This window comes from Tachysurus vachellii, chromosome 21 (genome assembly GCF_030014155.1).
Source record: "Tachysurus vachellii isolate PV-2020 chromosome 21, HZAU_Pvac_v1, whole genome shotgun sequence".
In the NCBI taxonomy this organism is placed as follows: domain Eukaryota; kingdom Metazoa; phylum Chordata; class Actinopteri; order Siluriformes; family Bagridae; genus Tachysurus; species Tachysurus vachellii.
Genome location: NC_083480.1, coordinates 18,733,045 through 18,748,369, shown reverse-complemented (window position 1 = coordinate 18,748,369; position 15,325 = coordinate 18,733,045). Strand labels below are relative to the sequence as shown.

At 40.6% G+C, this 15,325-nt stretch overlaps 1 pseudogene; it reads right to left on the bottom strand.

Moving 5' to 3' along the window:
• Positions 1-1,669: 1,669 nt before the first annotated feature.
• LOC132837696 (5S ribosomal RNA) lies at positions 1,670-1,788 on the bottom strand (annotated as a pseudogene).
• Positions 1,789-15,325: the final 13,537 nt, after the last annotated feature.

The window sequence follows — 15,325 nt, the reverse complement described above, 5'->3', positions numbered from 1 at the left end:
GCTTTGTTCACGTCTCGGATAAACACCGAACTCTTCCTTACACCACATGATGTTCTCTGTGGTATGAACTCGCGCACCCTAACTCACTAAAACTTTGAAAGCTAAGCTAACTAATAAAACATGCGTCGCCACACTGTACCACGCGAACACTCCCACAAAACAAAACCGCTGCCACCAGTGTAACCGAGCGTTTAACATCAACATGTACTCCAACTCACAGATTAGGTCTGTTACACATGTCATGCGTGATGCATGTCATCTAAATGTAACTTCCTATGCTGATTAAGAAGTTCAAAATAAACTACATAACTCTGCATAAACTGCAAATAATCTTCATAAGCTCACCACTGCTCTTCTCCTTTTTTCCTTCTTCTACATACATTTTTTCGCGCACGCGTCGAAGCAAAACAAAATGGCGGCTCCCATGTCAGAATAAAAGTCCCCTAATAATTGAATCTGTATATTCACCACAGAAGGATCTAATTTAAAGATGTGTTCATGTCCCATTAAAAGGGAATGTCTGTTCAAAAATGCCATTTGGTTGCATAGAAACCATTGTACTTTTTTATATATAATTTTCCATGGTCTTCTGCCATGTTTGAGGCATATTGAAACTTTTCATGCTTTTATGTTGGCCTTATTTCAGTTGCATTTACATTCTTATTCTTTGTAGTTTTGATTTTTATTCATTTTTAGATTTTTATTGTATTTACAACTCACCTGTATGTGGACACAGTTTAAAAATAAATGCATATAATCATTTTTGTTGCAAATAAAACTCTCAGTCCATAAATACTGTAGATTTAACTTTAATATATACATGTTTAATATATACATTTAGTTAAATCATCAAACATCTGTATGACTTGCCAATGACTTGCTTGACTCAAGCTACGACTTGACTTGCTTGACATAAAGCAGTGACTTGACTTGACTTGACTCTCACAAAAAATGACTCGGACTTGCTTGAGACTTGAAGGTTAAGACTTGAGACTTACTTGTGACTTGCACACGTGTGACTTACTCCCACCTCTGCTGCAAGTCCCATCGTTATTTTTCTTTATGCTTCTTTAAAATTCTTTTTAAAGGATTAAATAATTATGTATTTTCTTTTTTATCTGTTGGGTCATGTATATTTACTAAACTGTCAAAAAGGAGAATTAAAACTTCACTGTGTAGAGGCAAATTCTAGTGTTTCAGCCCTCTTATTTGTACCCCAGGTGTGTGTGTGTTCATGCATCCTCCCTGGTTACTGAAGATGTCTCCCTTTGAGTTATCACCTCAGCAAGGCCAAATTCCATTTTCAGTTCTTATCGAGCACCTGCACACACACACCCCTAAAGTTCCCATCTTTCTAGCATGTACAAATGTAACAGTTAGAATAAGGGCCTCTTGTTCTTTCTCCCTAGTCTTTCACACAGAATTTACTGTAAAAGCACATAACAGTTATATAAAAACACTCATGATATTTAAAATTTCCTCTACACCAGTCTCTAGACTGCTTTAAGCTGCTGTCAGGTAGTTTTCAAAAAAAGAAAAAAGTAAAAACAAAACTAAGAAAACAAAGTGAAATGGAGGAGAGCTTCACTCTCCTGACTGCTGCCACTGAATAATAAAATGATGTTGTTACAGAATTCAAACAGTAAAGTAAATGAATGTCTTTGTCAAAAGCTTACAGCACCTGGTATTCCCAGGCAGTCGCACATCCAAGTACTAACCAGGCCCGACTCTGCTTAGCTTCCGAGATCAGACGAGATCGAGCGTTCACAGGTTGGTTTGGCTGCAACAAAACAGTTAATCAGCTTAATCAGTTAGACATGTAATTTTCTATTAAATAATAACAGTCTGTAATTGATTTCATGGGACTTTCTGCATGAAGTGTTTTCTGTAGTGTGGGTTGTATCATTTTTATAATAAAAAAATCTTTATACACTGATGACACTATTCCATATTCCTGATAACCAGTACAATAAAGATTAAAGGCTCGGCTCAATCCTTATAGCAGTGTTTAACAATATACCAACACTCTTTTGTTGGAACCTTTCTGTGTGTCTGTCATTCCTGGTCCTATTAAATATACCAAGTCCTTGAATCCAGAACTCATTACTCTGTGAAATCTAACCCTATACTGGCTCTTATCTCTGTACATCTCTTATCTCTTAACTTTATATGCTGTCTATGGATGATGAAGTGGTTTAGTACAACGGAATGCGTGCCGCCTTTAAATCGCTTGCACTGGTCAAATAAACCAACTTTTACAAAAGAGAAGAATAAATTCTGAGGTAAATTTTTCTTGAAACGTTTCCTAACTTATATTTACACAAATAAGGCAAAGATTTGTGACAGAAATGTTGGCTATTTTACTCAGTATTAACTTTAGACACTGTCTATGGATGATGAAGTGATTTTGTACAACGGAATGCGTCATTTTTAAATCCCTTGCACTCGTAAAATAACCGCCTTTTACAAAGGAGAAGACAAACTTCTGAGGTAAATTTCTCTTAAAATGTTTCCTTACTTATATTTACATAAATAAGGCAAAGTTTTGTGACAGAAATGTTGGATATTTTACTCAATATTAACTTTAGACGCTGTTAATGGACGATGAAGTGGTTTAGTACAACGGAATGCGTATCATTTTTAAATCGCTCGCACTTGTAAAATAACCGCCTTTTACAAAGGAGAAGACAAACTTCTGAGGTAAATTTCTCTTGAAATGTTTCCTTACTTATATTTACATAAGGCACTCCGTCCAGGGTGTATCCTGCCTTGATACCCGATGACGACCGAGATAGGCACAGGCTCCCTGTGACCTGAGGTAGTTCGGATAAGCGGTAGAAAATGAATGAATGAATGAATATTTACATAAATAAGGCAAAGTTTTGTGACAGAAATGTTGGATATTTTATGCAACATTAACTTTAGAAGCTGTTTATAGACGATGAAGTGGTTTAGTAAAACGGAATGCATTGCCAATAATTTGTTGGCGCTCATCAAATAACCGCCTTTTACAAAGGAGAAGACAAACATCTGAGGTAAATTAATCTTGAAACATTTCTTTACTTTTATTTCCACAAATTAGGCAACATTTTGTGACAGAAATGTTGGATATTTTATGCAATGTTAACTTTAGACTCTGAGGTAAATTACTCATGAAACGTTTCCTAACTTATATTTACACAAATAAGGCAAAGTTTTGTCACAGAAATGTTGGATATTTTACTGAATATTAACTTTATAAGCTGTCTATGGACGATGAAGTGGTTTAGTACAACGGAATGCGTGCCGCCTTTAAATCGCTCGCACTCGTAAAATAATCGCCTTTTACAAAGGAGAAGAAGAACTTCTGCGGTAAATTACTCTTAAAACGTTTCTTAACTTATATTTTCACAAATAAGGCAAAGTTTAATGACAGAAATGTTGGATATTTTACTCAATATTAACTTTAGATGCTGTCTAGAGATGATGAAGTGGTTTAGTAAAATGGAATGCGTGCCGCCTTTAAATTGCTCGCGCTCGTCAAATAAACCAACTTTTACAAAAGAGAAGAAGAAATTCTGAGGTAAATTACTCTTGAAACGTTTCCTAACTTATATTTACACAAATAAGGCAAAGTTTTGTGACAGAAATGTTGGATATTTCACTCAATATTAACTTTAGACTCTGAGGTAAATTACTCTTGAAACGTTTCCTAACTTATATTTACACAAATAAGGCAAAGTTTTGTGACAGAAATGTTGGATATTTTACTCAATATTAACTTTAGACGCTGTCTATGGACGATGAAGTGGTTTAGTACAACGGAATGCGTGTCGCTATTAATTCGCTTGCGCTCATCAAATAACCGCCTTTTACAAAGGAGAAGACAAACTTCTGAGGTAAATTACTCTTGAAACATTTCCTAACTTATATTTACACAAATAAGGCAAAGTTTTGTGACAGAAATGTTGAATATTTTACACAATATTAACTTTAGACGCTGTCTATGGGCGATGAAGTGGTTCAGTACCGTACAACGGAATGTGTGTTGGTTTTAAATTGCTCTCACTTGTAAAATAACTTCCTTTTACAAAGGAGAAGACGAATTTCTGAGGTAAATTACTCTTGAAACATTTCCTAACTTATATTTGCACAAATAAGTCAAAGTTTAATGACAGAAATGTTGGATATTTTAATCAATATTAACCTTAGATGCTGTCTATGGACGATGAAGTGGTATAGTACAACGGATTGTGTGTTGCCTTTAAATCACTTGCACTCGTCAAATAACCGCCTTTTACAAAGGAAAATGAACTTCTGAGCTAAATTACTCATGAAGCGTTTCCTAATTTATATTTACACAAATAAGGCAAAGTTTTGTCACAGAAATGTTGGATATTTTACAAAGGAGAAGACAAACCTCTGAGGTAAATTACTCATGAAACATTTCCTAACTTATATTTACACAAATAAGGCAAAGTTTTGTGACAGAAATGTTGGATATTTCACTCAATATTAACTTTAGACTCTGAGGTAAATTACTCATGAAACATTTCCTAATTTGTAATTACACAAATAAGGCAAAGTTCTGTCACAGAAATGTTGGATATTTTACTGAATATTAACTTTATATGCTGTCTATGGGCGATGAAGTGGTTTAGTACAACGGAATGCGTGCCGCCTTTAAATGGCTCGCGCTTGTCAAATAACCGCCTTTTACAAAGGAGAAGACGAACTTCTGAGGTAAATTACTCTTGAAACGTTTCCTAACTTATATTTACACAAATAAGGCAAAGTTTGATGACAGAAATGTTGGATATTTTAATCAATATTAACCTTAGATGCTGTCTATGGACAATGAAGTGGTTTAGTACAACGGAATGCGTGTTGCCATTAATTCGCTTGCGCTCATCAAATAACCGCCTTTTACAAAGAAGACAAACTTCTGAGGTAAATTACTCTTGAAACATTTCTTAACTTTTATTTCCACAAATAAGGCAAAGTTTTGTGACAGAAATGTTGGATATTTTACTCAATATTAACTTTAGATGCTGTTAATGGATTATGAAGTGGTTTAGTACAACGGAATGCGTGTCACCTTTAAATCACTCGTGCTCGTCAAATGACCGCCTTTTACAACGGAGAAGACAAACTTCTGAAGTAAATTTTTCTTGAAACTTTTCCTAACTTATATTTACACAAATAAGGCAAAGTTTTGTGACAGAAATGTTGGATATTTTACTGAATATTAACTTTATATGCTGTCTATGGACGATGAAGTGGTTTAGTACAACCGAATGCGTGTCATTTTTAAATTGCTCTCACATGTAAAATAACTGCCTTTTTTTAAATTTTAAAAATTGTTTTATTTTAAAAATTGTAAAAATAAAATTGGACAATTGTCCTTTAATTCTGAGATGTGGTGAACTGGATGAACTGATGAATGGATGAACTGCTGCTCCGGATAACATCACACAAACTTATTAAGGATTGTAATGTCATGATTTTTACGGAACCATGGCTCAACGACAACATTCCCAGCAGCGCCATTGAGCTCGGGGGTCGAGTGTTTTTCGGGCGAACAGGACGGCAGAGGACTCTGGTAAGCGCAGAGGTGGAGGTCTGTGCATTTATGTTAATAATTCATGGTGCACGGACTCTACTGTTACTGAAAGGCATTGCTCTGTTCATTTAGAGTATTTGATGATTAAGTGTAGACCCTTTTATTTACCGAGAGAATTCTCAGCCATTGTTGTGACTGCGGTGTACATTCCGCCGGATGCTAATGCTAAGCTAGCTATGGAGGAACTGCATGCAGCTATCAGCAAACAACAGTCTGCACATCCTGAAGGAGCCATCATTGTTGCTGGAGATTTCAACCACTCCAACCCGAGATCTGTTTTTCCAAAATTTCACTGCAATGTCTCCTGCTCTACCAGAGGAGACAAAACACTGGACCAGGTATACACAAACATACCTGGGGCATACACGGCCATTCCCCTCCCCCACTTGGGTCAGTCTGATCACCTCTCTTTGTTCATGCTACCCAAATACACACCACTGATCAAACAGGTGAAACCAGCTGTGAAGACAGTAAAAGTTTGGCCAGAGGGGGCCATTTCTTCTCTACAGCAGCAGTTTCAGGATACTGACTGGTGCATGTTTGCCTCAAAGGCCTCACTAGACTCTCACACAGACATGGACATTTACACATCATCTGTTTTGGACCATATTAAAACATGCATTGACAATGTCACTACCGTCAAACAAGTGAAATGCTTTCCTAATCAGAAGCCGTGGATGAACTCTGAAGTCCGTCTCCTGTTGAAAGCAAGAGATGCTGCCTTTAAATCTGGCAGTGCAGAGGATTACAACAGAGCCAGGGCCAACCACGTAGAAGAGCACTTCCACAACTCTGACCCCAGACACATGTGGAAAGGCATCCATACCATCACAGACTACAAACGCACAGCTCAACCAACCAGAAGTGCCTTCCAACCGGACGAACTCAATCACTTTTATGCTCGTTTTGACCAAAGCACAGGACATTTCACCTCAACCATAGACTCTTCTACAGCACACAGCCCACTTTCACTTTCAACAACGGATGTCTATTCAGTGTTTAGCAGAGTGGATCCATGCAAGGCAGCTGGCCCGGATGGCATTCCTGGACGTGTTCTCAGAGCATGCGCATGTGAGCATGTGGCCCAAGCCACAGTTCCTACATGCCTGAAGACCTCAACCATCATACCTGTGCCTAAGCACTCAGCTGCCGAATGCCTGAATGACTTTCGCCCAGTTGCACTCACCCCCATCGCTATGAAATGCTTTGAGAAACTGGTCCTGAATCACCTCACTGCAGGCCTACCACCTACACTGGACCCACACCAGTTTGTCTATCGCCCGAACAGGTCAACAGAGGATGCAGTTTCCACAGCCCTTCATTCAGCTCTCACCCACCTGGATAAAAGCAACACCTACATCAGAATGCTGTTCATTGACTTTAGCTCTGCGTTCAATACAGTCCTCCCCACTGCATTGATCACTAACCTCAGTGACCTGGGTACCGCCACTTGCATATGGATTCTGGATTTTCTCACCAATAGACCTCAATCTGTTAGGTTAGGAAACCAGGTATCCTCAACCCTCATTCTGAACACTGGCGTCCCACAGGGCTGTGTCCTGAGCCCACTACTCTACTCCCTGTTCACCCACGATTGTGCTCCTCTGTATAACTCCAACATCTTCATCAAGTATGCAGATGACACCACCGTAGTCGGCCAGATCGACAACAACGACGAATCGGCCTACAGGGAAGAGATCCGAAACCTGTCAGCATGGTGTGCCAACAACAACTTGACTCTCAATGCCACAAAGACCAAAGAGCTCATCGTGGACTTTTGGAAATCCAACAGCAGGAGACATCTACCAGTTAACATCAACGGAACTGAGGTAGAGCGAGTCTCCAGCTTTAAGTTCCTGGGAGTCCACATCTCTGAGGATCTGTCCTGGCAGAACACTTCAGCTCTGGTTAAGAAAGCACAACAACGTCTGTACTTCTTGAGAAGTCTCAAGAAATCTCATCTGTCCCCAGGGATTTTAACGAGTTTCTACCGCTGCACCATCGAGAGCATCCTGACCAACTCCATCACCGTATGGTACGGAGGCTCCACTGTGTGTGAACGTAAAGCACGGCAAAGGGTGATCAAAACCGCCCAACGCATCACTGGCACCCAACTACCTGCCATTGAACACGTTCACCACAGCAGATGTCTGCGCAGAACAGAATTATCAAGGACTCTTCACATCCCAGTCATAAACTGTTTAACCTCCTTCCATCAGGTAGGAGATACAGGAACTTACGCACCAGGGGTCTCATTTATATAGCGGGCTGGAAACGTGCGTACGCCAGTTTTCGCGCAAAGGTTGTGATCTATAAAAAACAAACTTGATGGGAAAATGTGCGCACCTTTAAGCAAACTTTGAGCCGTGTGTATGCACATTCTGGAGACAAAGGGAATTGGCGACACAGATGGTGAGGTCGTGAACTGAAGTTGGACTGTAGAAAATACATGTGAGAAGAACGATTATAAGAATTAATGACATTTAATTTTCACTCCATTTCATACGTTATATCCACATTATCATGAAGATTAAATCCAACAGTGTTATTTGTGCCGATTGTTTTAGGCTATATACATCTAGTAAAATCCAAACATAATTCAAAATGTATTAAAAATAAAATAATAATAATAATAATGATCAGCGCTACTCCATCCAGGGTGTATCCTGCCTTGATGCCCAATGATGCCTGAGGATAGGCAAAGGCTCCCCGTGACCCGAGTAGTTCGGATAAGCGGTAGAAGATGAATGAATGAATGAATAATCAGCGCTGCCTTACAGTCACATTTTCCACAACGGGAGCGCAGGAGGAGATGGTGCGACTACATGTGATACAAAATAGCATGAAATACCCTTTTATTAGAGAACTGCAGAATAAGAATGGCAGAATAAGGAGAGAACGAGTTTTCAGGGACCATGATGATTTCCTGGCCCATTATGATGACTGGCTAATAAGCCGATTTAGATTCCCTAGAGCTGTGCTCTTAGATCTATGTGTTGAATTGGGTCCAGTATTAGAGAGGGGAACACGCCGGGACCATGCCATCCCAGTCCAAATACAAGTCCTCACCACTCTGGGGTTCTTGGCAACCGGCTGTTTCCAGCGGGAATTGGCAAACAGGTAAATTATTTATATAAAAAAAAACTAAAAGTAATCCTCAACTTTGTGTCTAAGACCTTTTTGTATATGAAATAATTCTATTGAAATCTATCATCTCACCCTATAGGTCTGGTATGTCACAGTTTTGAATGGTATACTTAATATGGGTAGTCGATACATCAGGTTCCCCTACACTGTGTGAGAACAGGCCGAAATTAAAATGCAATTTGCAGCAATGTCTGGTTTCCCAAATGTAATCGGCGCAATTGACTGCGCTCATGTTGCTAATAAGGGCACCATCTGAAAAACGAATTTGCTTATACACATAACAGTGTAGGGAACAGACTAAATGCAGGCACAGTACGTGATGGCTGGCTTCTTGGTGAGTTTAACAATATTAAAAAGTAGAAACTGTAACAATTTTGTTTTTAATATAATTATAACAATGTTGCTTTTAATATAATTATAAGCTGCAGGCGACAGTGGCTACCCCCTGAGACGCTGGCTCCTCACCCCATTTTAAACACGCAGAGCACAGAGGAAACTCATTATAACGAGGTCCACGCTCGTGCCCATGCAGTGATTTGCATTGACTATTTATGGTTAAAAATGTGCGTGTACAGGGTGGGATTTGAGGCTGGTTCATGTAAGCACATCTGCGGATGATCTGTGATTTATAAAGGGAACATTGCTTACAGGTGTGCGTACGCACGGTTTTATAAATCGGTATTTTTTTGGCGTACGCCATTTTTGGCTTTTGGGCGTACGTAAACTTTTAGTAGGGATCCTACGCACAGTTTTATAAATGAGACCCCAAAACCAGCAGGTTCAGGGACAGCTTTTTTCCATCCACCATCACACTACTGAACTCTACACTACACCGCTAGATCACTACAAAACAAATACAAAAACAAAACACTGTATATAACCTCTGTGCAATACATGTACATATTACATAGTCTATCTTTTTGTTTTGTTTTGTTTTTACTCCTCATTACTTCTGCACTATTTTTTGGTATCTTTATATCACTGTACATTCTGCCCAACATTTCACATTCATCTGTGTATATAATATATGATATGATATATATGATAAACAGGAGCTCGAAAGGGGTGAAGCCTGTGGACGGATGGGGTGTTTCCCGGATTGCAAAGAGGACGTATGGAAGGAGGAGGCCAATTCTGTCCTTCCTGGTCTACCACCTTCCGTAGCAGACGTTTTAGGGTCTGGTTAAAATGTTCCACCAAGCCATCTGTCTGGGGGTGGTAGACAGACGTCCTCAGGTGTTTGAGCTGCAAGAGCCGACACAGATCCATCATTAATTTACATTTACAGCATTTGGCAGATGCCCTTATCCAGAGCGACGTACATAAGTGCTTAAATCTCTGACATTGAATACATTAATGCTGGCTCACTAAGTTACATACTTAAGATACCATGAGTTTAAAACATTTGTTCAAAGTTACAATGAAAGTGTCAAAGGTGTGTTTTTTTTGTTGTTTTTTTTTTTTAAATGCAAAAGATAATGAAAGAAGTGCTAGTCGAAGTGTTTCCTGAATAAGTAGGTCTTCAACCGCCGCTTGAAAATAGCCAGTGACTCAGCTGTCCGGACCTCTAGGGGAAGTTCGTTTCACCACCTTGGTGCCAGTACAGAGAAGAGTTTTGTAGTATACTTGCCTCTTACCCTGAGAGATGGTGGAACCAGTCGAGCAGTGCTGGTAGATCGGAGGGTGCGGGGTGCAGTGCGAGGAGTGATGAGGGCTTTGAGGTAAGAGGGAGCTGGTCCATTTTTGGCTTTTGAGGCCAGCATCAGTGTTTTGAATCTGATGCGTGCAGCTACCGGAAGCCAGTGGAGGGATCGCAGCAGCGGGGTGGTATGCGAGAACTTTGGCAGGTTGAAAACAAGCCGGGCAGCTGCATTTTGGATCATTTGCAGAGGACGGATTGCGTTCATAGGTAGACCTGCCAGCAGTGCATTGCAGTAATCCAGTCTAGAAATGACAAGAGACTGAACAAGTACCTGAGCAGCCTGTGTGGACAGAAATGGTCGAATCCTTCTAATGTTGTAGAGAAGAAACCGACATGAGCGAGTCACATTAGCAACATGAGAGGAAAAGGACAGTTGATTGTCCATGGTTACCCCAAGGTTGCGAGCTGTGGCTGAAGGGGAGATCAGATCGTTGTGCAAGGATATAGCAAGATCATGACCTGGGGATGAATCACCTGGGAAGAAGAGCAGCTCAGTTTTACTAGGATTAAGCCTTAACTGATGAGCAGTCATCCATGATGAAATTTCTGCCAGACATGCAGAGATCCGGTCAGAAGCTGTGGCATCTGCGGGTGGGAAAGAGAAGATAAGTTGTGTATCATCAGCGTAGCAGTGGTAAGAGAACTCATGTGAGGAAATAACTTCACCAAGAGAGTGAGTATACAGGGAAACAAGAAGAGGACCAAGTACTGAGCCTTGTGGGACGCCAGTGGAGAGTCTGCGTGGAGCAGATGTCACTCCCCTCCATGTTACCTGATATGAGCGTCCTTCCAGGTAGGAAGCGAACCATTCCCAAGCTGATCCGCAAATCCCAAGACTCCTGAGGGTGGCTAAGAGAGTCTTATGGTTGACCGTATCAAACGCTGCTGAAAGGTCAAGGAGGATAAGGACGGATGAGAGATTGGCTGATCTAGCAGCATGTAGTTTCTCAGAGACATCTAAAAGGGCCGTCTCTGTGGAATGAGCTGCTTTAAAGCCAGACTGGTTGGGGTCTTGGAGGTTGTTCTGTGAGAGATAGACAGACAGTTGATTAAAGACAATGCGTTCAAGAATTTTTGAAAGAAACGAGAGAAGTGATACCGGTCTGTAGTTACTGATGTCTGATGGATCCAGAACAGGTTTCTTCAGGATGGGAATAACCCTTGCTCTCTTGAAGGTAGTTTGTACCTGACCAGATGCTATGGATCTATTGGCGATAGTTGTAATGAAGGGGAGAAGGTCTTGAGAGATGGTCTGGAGCAAAGTGGAAGGGAGTGGATCCAATGGGCAGGTGGTAGGATTGCAAGACTGGATGAGTTTTAGAATCTCTTCTGCTGTTACAGTTGAGAAATGTGACAACAAAGGTGTAGGGGAGTCCATACTCTGAGAAGTGCAGTCGGGGCTGAAGTGAGGGTCCGGCAGATTTCCTCAATCTTCTCCTGGTAGAAAGAAGCAAAGTCTTCTGCAGTCAGGGAGGATGAAGAAGGTGGAGCCGGGGGGTTGAGCAGAGAAGAGATGATGTTGTGGATTTTCCGAGGGTCATGTGAGGAAGCTTCAAGCTTTTCCTTGTAGAAGGAAGTCTTGGCAGAAGTCACATCTGAGGAGAACTTGGCCATGAGTGTTCGGTAAGAATCAAGATCTGCATCAAGTTGTGATTTCTTCCACTTTCTCTCTGATAATCTTAGCTCTCTTCGATTGTTGCGCAGCACATCTGAAAGCCAAGGAGCAGAACAAGAAGTTTTCTTGGGTTTAGTGGACATAGGGCAGAGGAAGTCCATAGTTGAGGAAAGAGATGAGAGGAAAGTATCTGTGGCCGAGTCCAAGGGCAGTGAGGAAAAAGACTCAGGATCAGGAAGGGAAGAAAGAGTGCCAGAAGCTACAGAAGAAGGGGAGACAGTAAAGGTTGCAGTGGGTAAGAGCGAGGGGGTGAGAGGTAGTTTTAGGTAGGGTAGGGAGAGTGATGGTAAAGGATACCAGGTGATGATCAGAGACGTGTAGTGGGGTAGCAGTCACGTCTGTAGCTGGAGAAGGACGGGTGAAAACCAGGTCCAGCACATTGCCTCCTTTGTGTGTGGGGATGTAGCTGTTGAGTGTGAGTGTGAATGAGTCAAGAAGAGACAGGAGGGAAGAAGAATGTAGCTTGTCAGAAGGGAGGTTGAAGTCACCAAGCACTGTCAGGGGGGAGCTATCAGAAGGGAAAGCACTAAGCAGTGTGTCCATTTCTTCCAGGAAGTCACCTAGGGGACCAGGAGGGCGGTAAACAACAATGATAACAAGGTTAATTGGAGAGGTAACTGAAATGGCATGGAATTCAAAAGAGGAGATGGTTAAATGAGACAAGAGGAGAGGTGTAAAGCACCATTTCTTTGACAGCAATAAACCTGTACCACCACCCCTGCCTGTTTCTCGTGGTGAGTGAGAGAAAGCATAGGCAGAGGATAAAGCAGCTGGTGTAGCAGTGTTCTGTGGGGATATCCAGGTCTCGCGCAAGAAAATCAAAGGAGTAATGGGAAGTTAAAGCAGAGATAAAATCAGCTTTTTTCACAGCAGACTGGCAATTCCAGAGCCCACCTACCACCACTGTTTGAGACTTACACAACAGAGGAGGGTAGATGAGGTTACTGGGATTGTGACCTCTGCTCTGTGGACGAGAGTGTCTGCGAGTGTAGGAATTGAGTACAGAGATGGGTTTAAGGCACATATTTGCAGTCAAGAGTTTGCAGTGAGAGAGAGAGAGAGAGAGAGAGAGATACTTACAAACCACTAACCACAAACCGTGGAGAACCTTCAATTTAAATAGGTAAGCCCTGCCCCCAATTCACACCTTAAGGTAGACTGAAACTACTCCTGATTAATCAGCTGAGAGAACAACAAAGACCAACAATATAAAAATCAACAATGGTATAGAATATAACAATTCAAATCACACTACTCTAGAACAAAGTGAGTTAAGCAGATAGTATACAAAAGTCAGGAACCTACTTTACCAGAAGACAATATATTCAAATGAAGAGAGTTAAAGCACACTGAAGAGTAGGCTGGTTCACCTTCAATTTAAATAGGTAAGCCCTGCCCCCAATTCACACCTTAAGGTAGACTGAAACTACTCCTGATTAATCAGCTGAGAGAACAACAAAGACCAACACTATAAAAATCAACAATGGTATAGAATATAACAATTCAAATCACACTACTCTAGAACAAAGTGAGTTAAGCAGATAGTATACAAAAGTCAGGAACCTACTTTACCAGAAGACAATATATTCAAATGAAGAGAGTTAAAGCACACTTTAACCAAAACGGTTGGAAGGAGAGAAAAAGAGATCTACACTGTACCCAGTTGATCATGAACACTGTAATGACGAGTCGGCAAAATCCATGTGAAGAAGTTTTAATGAAGAAAAGATAAGACAAACAATCCAAAATCAGTGAGCAAAGGCAGGGTCAAAAAACAGGCAGAGTCTGAAATAAGCGTAACAAACAGTCCATGAGGAGAACAAATCACATCCACAAATCTGAAGAAGCAATAATCCAAAGAGCAAAAACAGGGTCAATAGTGATAAATATCAACATCAGAAAGATAATTCACACCATATAGAAAAACACTTATTTATTTGATCTGTGTATTGAGGGTATTATGTGATGTGTCTCTGTGTGAAGGTTATTAAAAAACACCACCAACAGTTTTACTGTCTCTGTGAAAATACTGAAAGATCTACATCACTTCTCACATCAGAACAAAGTACATTTATTTCCACAGTGTGTAGATCAGTGTACATTACACACACATTTAATAACATACTAATACTCTAGTCATACTAAAGTGTTGTACAGCATTTAAATAAAGATGTCGTGACAAACAGAAGTAATTAATAAGCCAGCTTTTATCCTCCAGAAACATCACACTGGTCTCTAAATAGCTCTAACAGTGAGCTCGAAACCCTCTGCCTATGGCTGAATGCAGTGTAGCTGTAATGATGGTAGTTGTGATTTCATTCATAGATTCATCAACATTGATTTTATGTTTCTTAAATGTTTGCATGTTCTCCCCGTGCCTCGTAAGTCACTCTGGATAAGGGTGTCTGCTAAATGCCATAAATGTAAATGTAAATGTGTTGGTTGTAGAAACTTGAACACAGATCAGAGTGTAGTGTTTGTAGGCTGCTCGCTCTCACATGTGTGTGTTATGTACATGACCTAATGGTCTTATAATAAATTGTAGCTGAGAGATTGTGGAGTGCAGAAAGACGTCCCTGCTCCTGTAAATGTGCTGATGTGGTGTCCTGTCCTCTGATTTGTGTGTGTGTGACACAAACACACTGACATTTCTGTTACATCTTCAACTTTAGCTGGATTATGGCTGTGTTTGTGTGTTTGAGATCAGTGTTCTAATATTTCATCATTTCTCTTCCAGTCTCCGTGGGTGTGATCTGACAGAGGAAAGCTGTAGAGTTCTGTCCTCAGTTCTCAGCTCAAACTCCTCCAGTCTGAGAGAACTGAACCTGAGTGTCAATGAACTGCAGAATTCAGGAGTGAAGCTGCTCTCTGATGGACTGAAGAATCCACACTGTACACTGGAGATACTGAGGTACACACACACACACACACACACACACACACACACACACACACACACACACACAATACTACTCCTATTTACAGTGAGGACAATAAATTAATTTCAATGGTGTTATCTGTCCTCATGGAGCTGCTACCATTTTATAGACCTGTTTCTGTTGTTCAATGGGAGCAAAAATATTCCTGAAAATGTTTGTAACACAAAGTAAAAGTGTGTACAATGTACACAGATCTACACACTGAACACACTGTAATGAAGCAGTAAAGGACAGTGTGTAAATGTGTAAATGTTCTCCAG